Here is a 12,527-nt window from a genome sequence, read left to right as displayed (position 1 = left end):
CTGCCACAAGAAAACAACATACAGAGAGTGACACGTCACATTATTTATTTCTTCTGGATCTGATACACAAACTAAATTAATAAATTCATTCTCTAATAACAAATAAAGTGGTGATATCACTAAGTAATATGATTAAAACACCCTGGGTAAAAAGCAGCATACCCTTAAACTCCAATGTCAACCACAATTTAAAGGGTTTAGTGTGGAAGCCATCCAACAAGCATTGCCATATAAGCATACTATTTTGGAAGAAGTTTTTAAGGGAAACTTTACACAAAAATATATAATATCTCAATTCTTAAGCCATAACAAAACTGGTTAAAATAAAAAAGATGTTTATATGCATAGCATCTAAATTTACCAATGGAGGCTAAAAACCCTCACCAGTCCTATTTGAACATATTTTACTTTGATGCAAAGACTTACGCAATAATAGACCCGACAATCCACATTATTCTACACATGAAAGCAAATACAAGTTTTCCAGCATTCAGCTTTCATCTAAGTAGCAAGCCAGACAGCGTAGAAAGCTGAAACAATTTTAATACAACAGCTATGAAAACTGAATAAAACAGCTTTCAAAAACTTTGTTCCTCTGCCGTGTAAGACACATAACCTCAAAACATTTTCTCTTCATCAGCTTTTTAATGTTGAAGACAGATTTCAACTTCTTAAGACAAATGCACTTCTGATTTGTTATTTATAGAATTTAATGCATAATACAAAAAAGTGATTATCAGAGGACAATACTGCAGACTGAGGCCTTGCTGGGGTGCTGTGTGTGCCCTCGGACAATGTGGAAACATATTACCCTTTTCCCCTTTCCATATAATGGAAACACTTTATCCACAACCTATACCATGGGAATGAAGTTTTAATCAAATACTGTCTTCTTACAAAATCACAAGCGTCCAGAACAGAATTAAAGAATTACAGCTGGTATCCATCAAGTTCCCTCAGGGCTACAGTCTAGAATACCGCATCCAATTTTGGACTTTGTCATACAGGAAAGGTATCAACAAACTAAAGTGAGTCCAGTGGAGGGGCACCAAGACGGTCAGGAGCACCTGCTCTGTGAGGGAAAGCTGAGGGAGCCAGCCTTGTTCAGCCCGGAGAAATGATAGCTTCAGGATGACCTACCAGCAGCCCCCGGCAAGGAGGTAATCAAGAAGGCTCTTCACAGTAGTGCATGACAGGAGTACAAGAGAGAGCAGGCATAAATTGAAACAAGAGACCTTCAGACTGCATGTAGGAAAAGCTTTTTCACCTTGAGGATACAAAGATGGATCGTGAGAATGGTAAAGTGCTGGAACAGGCTGCCCAGAAAGGTCGTACAGTCTCCATCCTTGGAGATTTTGAACACTAGAGTAGAGGAAGACCTGGACAACCCGGTCTGACCTCACCACTGACCCTGCTTTGAGCAGAAGGTTGCACTAGAGACCTCCTGAGGTCTCACCCAAACCAAGTTGCCCTACAATCATAAGGTTGGGTATAGTTCCCATTTCTACCACAAAGCCTAAAAAAAAAAAAACGCAACCAAAACCCAAAACAACCAAAAAAGTTTCACAGAACAGATCTTGCTAGCAGAATAATGTAAAAACTCCATATCAGTTAGGAAGAAAAACTCAAATTAGCATTAGAACCTGGTTTCTTCCTTCAACCTTTAATAATACCATTAATTAACTTCTTCACCAAATAATTAAATCCAAAGTCCATTTACATTCTACTAATAAATATTCCATGAAAGAAGAGAATGTACACAGCCTGCGTTCCTGTGGTTGTGTGCTTTTTATCTAACAGAACACATGTTCCAACCAAAGCCTGTCCTGGAGTTAAAGACATGCAACACATGCATGGGTCTGTCTCAGTCCCTCTCTAGCCCTACCAACGTCCTCCACTGCTTCACAATGCTGTTGAGGTACTGGCTGTAATCCTACAAACCTCATCCCCTTCAGATACCAGGCGAAAGAATAAACACAGGTATTAGCATCATATTCGCTGAAGTACCATTTAATGTGAAGAAACCACACTTCCCACAACGCACTCCTATTCTTGTGAGTTGGCTGTTCATGTTTACTGGCATATATATTAATAAAAGTTCCTTCATTAGTAACAAACTGTTCCAGCCTATCTTGTGGTTAATTCTGAAACACTTCAAACTCTATTCATATACAGCTTAAGTCAAAATTTAAAATTACAGCAACAACGTTATTTCCTTTTGTTTGTGTGATTCTTGACTGCTTTAAAGGAGTTCCTCCTTCCGCAATCTCATTCAGCTCACTGTGTTGGATAAAATACGATGCATCTCCACCAAATTTAAATGCATTTGTAAAATACTTTTTCCTAACAAGTCTTAAGTATAAAATGGTCTACAGTACTCCTGAAAGGCACATAACATCAAGCTTTTGCTCGAGAGAAGACTAGTAATACAAGATCATCTTGCCTAGAGCAGTAAGTATAAATTAAAGGAGTTTATCAGACCAACTCTTCAGAGCTTTGAATTACACACCTACTGGTTACTTTCCTTTCCAAAGAAGCCCAACACCTACAGCACTGAAATACTGACACATAGGATAGCCATGACGTTAGCATCAATTCACAGAATGTTACTCTAAGTCACACATGAATCCATGCCAACCCAGAGCCGAATTTACACTCCACAGTTAAAACCAACGGAAGGCCAGTTAACCAGGGGCAGCTCTTACCCTGGGGCAGTAGGAGCCATTCCTAGCAGAACGTCATCATCCCCTCTTTCGGAGCCTTTCTTCCCTCCTGCATGAGGTGCAGACCTCAGACCTGCAGGCACAAAGCCTGGCCCCGCAGCACACCCGCGCAGGAAGCGCACGGACCTGCATGCACCGCATGTGCACAGGGCCAATCCCTATCAGTTAGGAAAAAAACCCAATACATTACAGCTGCCACTGCCATTAAATAAAACTGCAGCGATTACAGAAAGGGGTTATTTGCACTGTCAGAGACTTGTATCTCTAAAAAAATTAATTTTAAAAAATCACATTAATCAATATAGTATTATGAGTTACCGTGTATTAATCACACTCTTTCATACCTCATATAAAATGGTTCTGAGGCTAAAGCTACAAAGTGGATAAAACTTGACTAAAATGTTATTTACCCAAATGTTTCCATCATTCAAGTTACCCACTGTGTAGTGAGAAACCCGCTATGATTCATAGCCTAAAACTAATTCCAGATAAATATTTTAGGGATTGGAACTGTAAAACAGACATGGAAGATTCTCTTTTTAGTTTATGCACAGAGTTTATAAATTATCCAGAAATGTCTTTTTGAGTCAACAAAAAGCTCTTCAGCATTACAAAAAAAAAAAAAAAAAAAAAGGATTTATAGCTCTATCAGTTGTTGAAGACTTCAGTCAAACTTGCTCAAAGAAATAACCTAGAGCCAGCTTGTCCTTATGGACATGTAGAAATACTCAGTGGTCCCAAGTCAGACAAGCAGAGAAACTCCTAAGACATTTCCAAACAATCACAGAAATACTGCTGTAGAATTAATTTAAAGTATTCTCTTTAGCATCTATAGAAAGGAAAATATGCTAAAATATACATAACACTACTAGACAAGCTTTATACAACCAACCAAAAAAAAATTAAGATATTAAGAATTTCAACATTGTACTAAACAATTCGAATCGCCAAAACTTTTCTGCTTTTAATACTCATTTTACTCCATGCAGAAACCCAAGCAAACTGTTTTGAAGGTGAACTATTTTGGTGAGTGTAATGCCAGAATTTTCTTTGCTAAACATAAACCAATGAACTAATTCTGCAGAAAGAAGGCAATTATTTTCAGTCATCCAGTGTCTCCTCCCCAACCCCCAAACCCACAATGTAATCAAAGCATGTCAAATCACAATATTACCTATAGCAATGGATTAATAACAATTTACGTTATTGACATAAATCATGTTGAGTTTAGTGTATTGAATATCTAAGTATGTGAACCAAATATAAATCAAATTTAAGAAAACTCACCTATAATCACATTCTGTGTTTAATTTCTTGAAACAACACACTGCACTATCAGAAGGTGAAAATTGGAGAATAAAATATTAAAATAAAATACAATCAGACAGCTGTGAGAGGAGTGGCATTGAAAACAACCCAGCCACAGAAGAAACATTTGCGTAGTCTTAATGTCACTAAGTAGACACATTAAGAGTGCCCAAACAGCCAGTTCAGAAAAAGTCCACAGTAGACACAACTAATGACAATACGAAGATCTAGTGGCTAAGGAAAATAGCACAAGGAACGTATAAAGAAATACATTTTCACTCTTTCCGTCTCAAAAATAGCTTTAGCTAGCAAACATTTTTAAAACTACTTTGCTGGTTTTCTATGAAGTGGTTCGGAGGTTACATTTGTATCAGAAAACATCAATATGCATTATTGGATAGAATGCAGCCATCTGGGGACAGCATGCATCTTCAAAATCAGCTCTGAATTAGACTCTGTGTGAAACCACATTATCCCGCTGGGAAAGATGAAAACTCCTTCCTTAAACACATGAAGAGTGCTATTATTTTTCAAAGTAACTGGAAGGATGAAGCAACTACAACCTTTCACAATAAGCCTGGAAGTCAAAAGCCAAATACAACAGCCAAAATATCAACACCCAAAACAGATGAAATCAGGCTCCTTAACTTTGGTTCAGGGAACAAGGCTGCAGCAAAATCCAGCCAAAAGACAGCTCTTAGAACATCACTATATATAGTGGAGCTATCAGCTACATTCCTCCTGCACCACTTGAGCAGCACGTTATGGCTGCTTTGTCTGGTTCTTGTCCTGTAGCTCCACCGTACTGAAGCCCCCACCAGAGCACTCCATTCTCACCAACCTGCAGCTGGTGCAGGTAACACCTCCAAGAGTACAACGGCACTGCTTCTGCTGCTGCTGCTTTATCGCCAGGGCTTTCGCAGCCTACGTGGCTCCACAACAGAGTTCACATATCTGAAGAAATACGCCCTTAAATAAAAGCTCAGCCAGAGGATCTACAGTATGACCCACCTCTCACCTTTGCAATGCAAGGACTAGTTCTCTGCCATCTCCCCGAACTAGCCAGCGACCTGAGAAGACAGTCCCGTGCCGGTTCCCTTTCTGACCTCAGACCACCACCACTGTTTGCTGCCGTCAAAGAACACAGCCAGAGCAGAGCGCAAGCACCACTCGGGGAGCGCTCCGGTTCGCATGCCTCGCCACTCGGCTGGCTTTCCTCCAGTCAGCCGCCGCGCAGGCAAGGGCAATGCTGAAGTGAGAGAATCTGGCAGCAGGCAAGCTCTCACATTGCTGACGAGGCCTGGGGTGAGGACAGGGAGCACTGGCAGGATTAGAGATTGAAAGAAATTCCAAAAACTTCTTCAGATCCTGCATTAAGTCCTTTCAATGCCAAGCAAGTCTCTATCAAGCACGTGACTGAAACTTGGCAGCTACAACGGTGAAGTAACTTCACATGAAATAATAATTGTTCTTTAGGTAATTATTTAACAATACATACAATGATAGAATATCTTTGAAAAATGTGCATCTTCCACTTACAGAAAACTTTGTAATCTCTTGAAAATATAGGTATTAAATAGTCCTTCGCTATTCAGGGAATTAAAAGGGTTTTTTCACCTTCAGATGCAGCAAGATCAAAAATAAAGTGCTCCAAAGCACGTAAGTGAGCAGAGCCAGACTAAGAGCTAGACACTCCAGGTAAGTTCAGACCAGCACTGTAGCAAAAATGGTTTTATTCAATGCTAACTTTTAAAATGCAAAAAACCCCAAGTGCAACATCACAAGTATTACATACATATATATCTAGTCAAGAGGATTACAAGCAGCACAGTACCTTTTCACGCGTTCAGTGCTTCAGTTGCATTTTAATTTACTTACTATAGAAAATGCACAAAGTCTTAAAAACACTTAGATGAATGTATAATCTAGCAATTTAACTATATGCAAAAGAAGATTCAGTTGTTTCAGGGGTTTTTTGGTGTGCTTGTTTTCTTTTGTTTTACATACTGACTATTCTGTACAATTAAACCGCCACCACACATCAACATTTCAAGGATTTTCTCAAGAACTCTTGGCATCTTCCCCTCCTCTCCAAAACTACATCTGATATTACAGCAGTCGAAACCAAAGCTAAGATTTATTTCTACCTTCTTGGACAGTGCGCCACACTACATTAAAAATTTTCAGCTTTAACTTCATACAATATACTTACGTTTATTTGCTTTTCACTTTGTACAACTGTAAAATATGTTAACTACTCTTTCAAGCATCCTATCTGCTTTCCTAAATAGTTATAAAGAGTAGAATAATTTTTCTGCACAGCTACTCACTTGGTCTCTCATTTTTCCACATGAATTCTGTGTGCTCATGAAAAAGGTGTAGCTTATAGCAATAACCTCCAACAAACAGCGGAAAAGCTCCAGACCTGTTGTTTGGAAGCTGGTTAGCTGTGACTGCTTCATTCACCTTCTCTGGGACTTTATCTGATTACAGAAAGTCCAAACTTTCAAATAGGAAACAGCTCCTCTTACTGTAGTCTAAGTAACTGGACAAACCCTGTATTATTTCCTCCCAAGGACTTCTTATGTTCTTCATATAGAAACTTCATTTTAGATTAATTTCTATTTTAATTTCTCCCAGCCAGCTGTTGAAACTAATCAAGGTCGCGAATCATTACTCTGAACACTTGCTGCCCATACTTATTTAATTCTAATAAAGTGACCAACAAATGACGCTTATTCCTAAAATGTAACTTAATAGACACTGCAATTACACTACCTTAAAAAAAAACAGTAAATCTATAAGCAGCACAGAAAAGAGTTAAGACTTCGGAGTGACTGATTTTTGCAAGTCAACACTGACTCACAGAGTGATTCTGCTTCGATGTTATATTCATCAGTTTTGCATTATGAAGTTGAAACAATTTGAACTCATTGAGTGATGACATTTCAGTTATTTTGGATACTGGATCAGGACTTGGAAACATGTCTTTACAGATAAATGGGGTTCTCCCACAAGAAAAGAGAAAGCAGTGGCTAAATTTGCAAAACCTGAAGTGCATTAAGTTTTTCTGCATCATTAACAGATAAAAGAAGTTAATGGTTTTGGCACTACTGCACTGGGATTTGGGAGATGAGGATTCAGATCTTAGCTCTGCAGCAGATTTCTTGTATGACCTTGTTGAGTAATCCTATTTTTGTAAAACCACCAGTTTATTACAGTTTAAGACTTTCAAAAGAGAGAAAAGGTGCCTACCAATTTAGAGTCTTAACCTCATTTGCAGCTTTTGGGGTGCTACAGCAGTACATACAAGCACAAACATTCATTGTTTTTCAACAGTAGAAAGGACTACCTCAACCTTCCCAAAGAATTCCAGCAAACCTGGGAGGTGAGAACAGGCTGAAATTTCTGAATCTAGCTGAAAAGATACATTGCTACCTTCCAAGTTTAATTGTTTACAGATTTACAGAAAATCTCTTCTAATGCATAGAAGTTTGTTCTTTAAAATATTTATATCCAACATAAAGTCGCCTTTATTCTGAAGACAACATTTTGGCTACATCAATTATTCTTTTCACTTCAAGTACTAAGTGTATGGATGTAGGAAGAAGAAGGTTGGCTTTTATACTAGTGTACTTTTTCACAGCTGTGAGATAACACACTGTAAACCAGGATACAGTTCTGTACAAACATAAGGCCCTAATGCATTACGATACCCAGAAAGCAAGTTTAGCAAAATTATTTGGCAAGATTAAATTGCCAGCGTGGTTCTTTAAAACTGAACCAATCAATGGCACCTGAAAACTTGCATCTCCAAATGTAAGTCTCCAAAAGTAAATTCACTTTGAGATTAACTTTCCTATACTACTTACTCAAAATCTTTCTGCTCAGTCAGTTACTTTCTAGTTGCTATCAACTTAATTCACCCAGGTACAACTTATAAATAACTGCACTGAAACATCAAGTTCAACCTAACATGCCCCAGAATATGTCTGCTTTTGTGGTACCACATACTGTCATCTTATTACTGTTCTTTGAAAACAATCTAAGAATCTAAATCTAAATTAGTGATGCTAATACAACAGATTAAATTCCAGAAGTGATGAGTGGCAATATTCATTCATCTCAAAGTACAACACTAGAAAGACATAACTGCATTGTAATGCAAATTACTGTGAAATCAGAGTAAAAGGAGTGAAAATGCCCTGTTTCTGAATAAGAAGATGCTCTCTAGGAAAAACAAATTAATTATTCTTATCTTGTATGACACAGACTTTGTTTTACATCCAGCACTCTGGGACTTTCATGTTATATGCCATAACTTTAAGTTTTAATACCTCTGAACTTAACTATTCTCAGACAGCTCACAAATTCTGCAAATACCACGTGCATATTCTACATTCTTCTGACATGAACAGGTTGCAGAGTAAGACATTGTGTACTTGAGACATTAAGAAAAACCAGCTCAAACTTTTTGGCACCTTGCACTGTCTGGTCCTACATACTTTACATGCCTACATACCTGTTTTTACTCTCAAATATTTCTATTGACATGAACATAAATTTTATCTGAATGAGAACTAGAAAAAAGACACAAAAGCTATTTTGTGGATACATTAGAAAATGACAACTGAGAGTTACCGTGGGAAGAAAAAAAACCCCTGGAGTTCTACATGGAAACAGTTATATTTTTGTTTTAAATAACATCATCTAAAGAAAGTAAACAATAAAATTGATTTAAGTTCCAACACTAATGTTTCTGATTAGTCAGCATGCCCTACAGGGAAGGACAACAAAAATAAGATATCAGTCAGGTACTTTGCTGTGAGTTGTGAGACCACCTCCCTGCATTTTATACTGAAGAGTTGGAGGAAACAAAAACCAAACAACCTTGACAGCAGGACCAAGAATCATGTTATGTTTCTTAATAGTCTTCCCCAGAAGTTTATCTGAAGGAAGAAAAATGACAGGTGGACCATTTTTATTAAGTGGTCTTACCCTACCCACCAAATCACAAATATAAGGACCGTGGTCCCATTGTAAAGATATTTCCTGCTGCAGTTAACAGCAGATTCTTAGGAAGGGGGGAGGGGAACCAAACCCATATACATGACATGTAACACCAACTATTTTTGGAAGCAAGGAACCTTCATCTAATGCCAAGTGGCATGTATCAAAGACGCATGCAAGATGCCAGTTTTCTAGCTGCTTACCAACAGAAAAGAAACTCACAGATTTCTTTCATGAAACCATTAATAAGCCAATCAACAAATAAATACAAGGGATTAACACTCCAATGTAATGATCACAGAATCATAGAACGGTTTGGATTGGAAGGGATTCTCATACTGAATCCAAAACATAACACTATATCAGTTACTAGAAAGAAAATTAACTCTATCCCAGCTGAAACCAGGACAACCATCTCGTTCCATCCCCCTGCCATGGGCAGGGACACCTTCCACTAGACCAGGTTGCTCAAAGCCCCATCCAGCCTGGCCTTGAACACTGGGGCATCCACAACCTCTCCGGGCAACCTGTTCCAGTGCCTCACCATCCTCACAGTGAAGAACTTCTTCCTTACATCTAATCTAAATCTACCCTCTTTCAGTTTAAAACCATTACCCCTCATCCGATCACTAGACTTCCTGATAAAGAGTCCCTCCCCATCTTTCCTGTAGGCCCCCTTTAAGTACTGGAAGGCTGTTATAAGGTCTCCCTGGAGCCTTCTCTTGTCCAGGCTGAACAGCCTCAAGTATCTCAGCCTGTCTTCATAGGAGTGATGCTCTAACCCCCTGATCATCTTCGTGGCCCTCCTCTGGACCTGCTCAAGCAGGTCTTTCTTATGCTGGGGACCCCAAAGTTGAACTCAGTACCGCAGGTGGGATCTCACCAGTGCAGAGTAGAGGGGGAGAATCACTGCCCTTGACCTACTAACCACAATTTGCCTATTGAAATTTCACAAAGTTCATTTAAAATGTATTTTGACCAATGTTCACTTAACATAGACTGTCTGCACATCATCTTATCAATGACAACTGTATTCTAGATTGCTCAAGATTTCCTATAGTTGATAAAAGTATCCAAGCATCATGTATAGTTCATAAACTAGGTGTTCCACAAATTCTTCTCACAACATTTTCAAGGCAGCTAGAGATTTTAAATTTTATCTGCTCTTTGTGTTATGCTGTCTTGCAGTGGGAACAGTTGAGTAAAGAGGCAAGAGTGAGGATGCAGGAGCAATAAGGAACAGTACATGCAAGGAGACAGGGGACAGATGTGTACAGGGCTGCAAAATGCCGAATGCCCACAACAAAATTAATTCTATGCAGTTGCCACTGAGGAAGAAAAAAAAAGGTTTATGAAAGTTCTGGTTCTACTACAGGAAAATTATCATTAGAGCTTGGAAACCAACTACTACCTAAAACCACCATATGAGGGACTGGACTAGCAAGAAATTGTATGTCCTTCAACAGGCACATAGCATTGCAATACACACAACGCAGGTCACCAGCTTTTCACAGGACCTTCCCTTAGGCGAACCAAGTTCCAGCAACTAAAGAAAGTCATATAAGCACTACAGGGATTTTCCTTGCTTCCTAATCCTCTACAACTGAAATGTTCTCTTCTGTTCCTTGAGCTCCCAACTGTTCCCTGGGGCTGGAAGTACAGGTAATTCCAGCTCTCCAAAGAAATATCCTGCCCTCCTCTTCACACAATTACTAATGTATAACCATATTATAATCATATTATAACCATATATGTTATATTCATATATAATTATACAACTTTTACAATCAAGATAACTATATATTCATCAATTCAAGAATCAAAAACGAAGTATTAACTGACCTATGAGATTCCAATTGGAGCACACTTTTTAAAATGCAGATATTCAGAATACTTTATGTAGGGCATTAGCAGCAACAATTGTTTCTACAAATTAAATCTCAATGGTATCAATTAGCAGATTTCTCAGGAAATAATTAAAATGGGATTCTCAATTCAGTCTTTTATAACACCGCTTCTACTACTCCATAATAAAACAGACTTTTAGAAAAATTTTAATCTTAAATTTTCTCAGGGCCTGCATTTACAGTATTACTTTGTAAATGAGAAGTTTCAGACACTTCTATCTCCAAATATTATAACAATGCTGCGCACGTATTGCTCCAGGCTCTCTCACCCCCGATCTCTCTAAACTATTCACCTCTGAGCAGGATTTTCACTTTGCACTACTTTTAATCCAACCAGTCTGTCATACCACTGTGGTCACTATAGAAATCCTCAATTAGAAGCAGACAGACAGACTGCAGAGACATATTTTATCTTCCAAAAACCAGCTGAAGTTCAAGACGCATCCAACTCAACCTTTCTTAAGAATATTTTTTCCACTAACTTTCCACAGTCTTTAATCTTCGAGAACTATAAGGCATCTGCAACAAGCTAGCACCAAAATGTACAAAAAGAAACAGAATGTAAGCCCTTGAGTTACATAATAACAATTCTCTGGCACACTTTCTCTTCCTTATTCTGTTTTCTTCATCTCTATCAGGAATACCATTTTAGATGTTGAGATGTTTTCATTCACAAATATTTTCTTGTTACTGAAAAATCAGAATGACCAAAGAGGGAAAACTGTACTACAGCATCTCAGCATTTCCATTGTGGAGTTTCTAAGAACAAATTTTAACAGTTAATACTTCTAAAAAGCATGAATAAAATTTATTCAACTAAACCCATATAATTTACTTAGCCTCAAAAACCAGAATTATAGTAGGTAACACTTCATGATCATAAATTAAGAATTACTACAATGCAGGCAGCAAAGCACAGATTAAGGCAGAATTTGTAAGATGCCAATTTTTCCTGGCTTATGAATGCTTTTGTCCATCTAATATTTTGTAGTTAAATGTCTTATCACATTATTTTAACTGGCAAGAAGCAGATTTCCTACAGAGGACTAAGGAAGAAAGTAGGGCTACAGGCCCTTATTAGCATTTTCCGATGTCAAATACAGTTATTTTACACAAAAGGCAAAGATCGTATCATTTGCTGACTAGATAACAAAACAGTTTTGCTTCATATTGCATATATTCACTGTATTGAAAGAAACTTTCTTTCGAAATCCTTCCATGTATTTTTCTTTAAATGACAAACTTCTGTGCCAATTCTCCTCTTCTCTCTATCCAAGACAGGACTAGAATCACCCACTGTATTTTCTGAACCAGTACTCTGTACATTATTTTAATTAAAATGCCTAGAAATGACTCATCACACTAAAAACTCTCTTAGTGTAAACTAATTATAGTGGGCACTATGACTATAGTACCAGGAGCAATTTTGCTAGTAAGAAAATAAAACACACATGTACAAAACATAATTCAAAACAAACAAGCAAAATAATGTTTACATGATCAACCCAGGAAGTGTATTACCTTCATTAGGAAGGAAAAATTTATGCAGTAATAGAAGCCGTGAGTTCCAACAAACAGC

At 37.9% G+C, this 12,527-nt stretch overlaps 1 protein-coding gene across 11 annotated transcripts in view; it reads right to left on the bottom strand.

The window, feature by feature from the left end:
- Positions 1-12,527, bottom strand: part of PLEKHA7 (pleckstrin homology domain containing A7) — a 166,910-nt gene that overhangs the window by 77,675 nt on the left and 76,708 nt on the right. Inside the window, exon 1 of one of the 11 annotated variants that reach the window (XM_075048001.1) lies at positions 5,050-5,108. The exons of 8 other annotated variants lie outside the window; for them this stretch is intronic. The gene's annotated coding sequence lies outside the window, so the exon portion shown is untranslated. Of the gene's footprint in view, positions 1-4,010; positions 4,029-5,042; positions 5,109-12,527 lie in introns of those variants that run through there. 2 more of the 11 variants (XM_075047998.1, XM_075047999.1) reach the window with 2 other exon arrangements.

Source organism: Buteo buteo, chromosome 16 (genome assembly GCF_964188355.1).
Source record: "Buteo buteo chromosome 16, bButBut1.hap1.1, whole genome shotgun sequence".
In the NCBI taxonomy this organism is placed as follows: Eukaryota; Metazoa; Chordata; class Aves; order Accipitriformes; family Accipitridae; genus Buteo; species Buteo buteo.
Note: the sequence above shows the minus strand (reverse complement) of the source record. Positions and strands in the feature narration are given on the sequence as shown.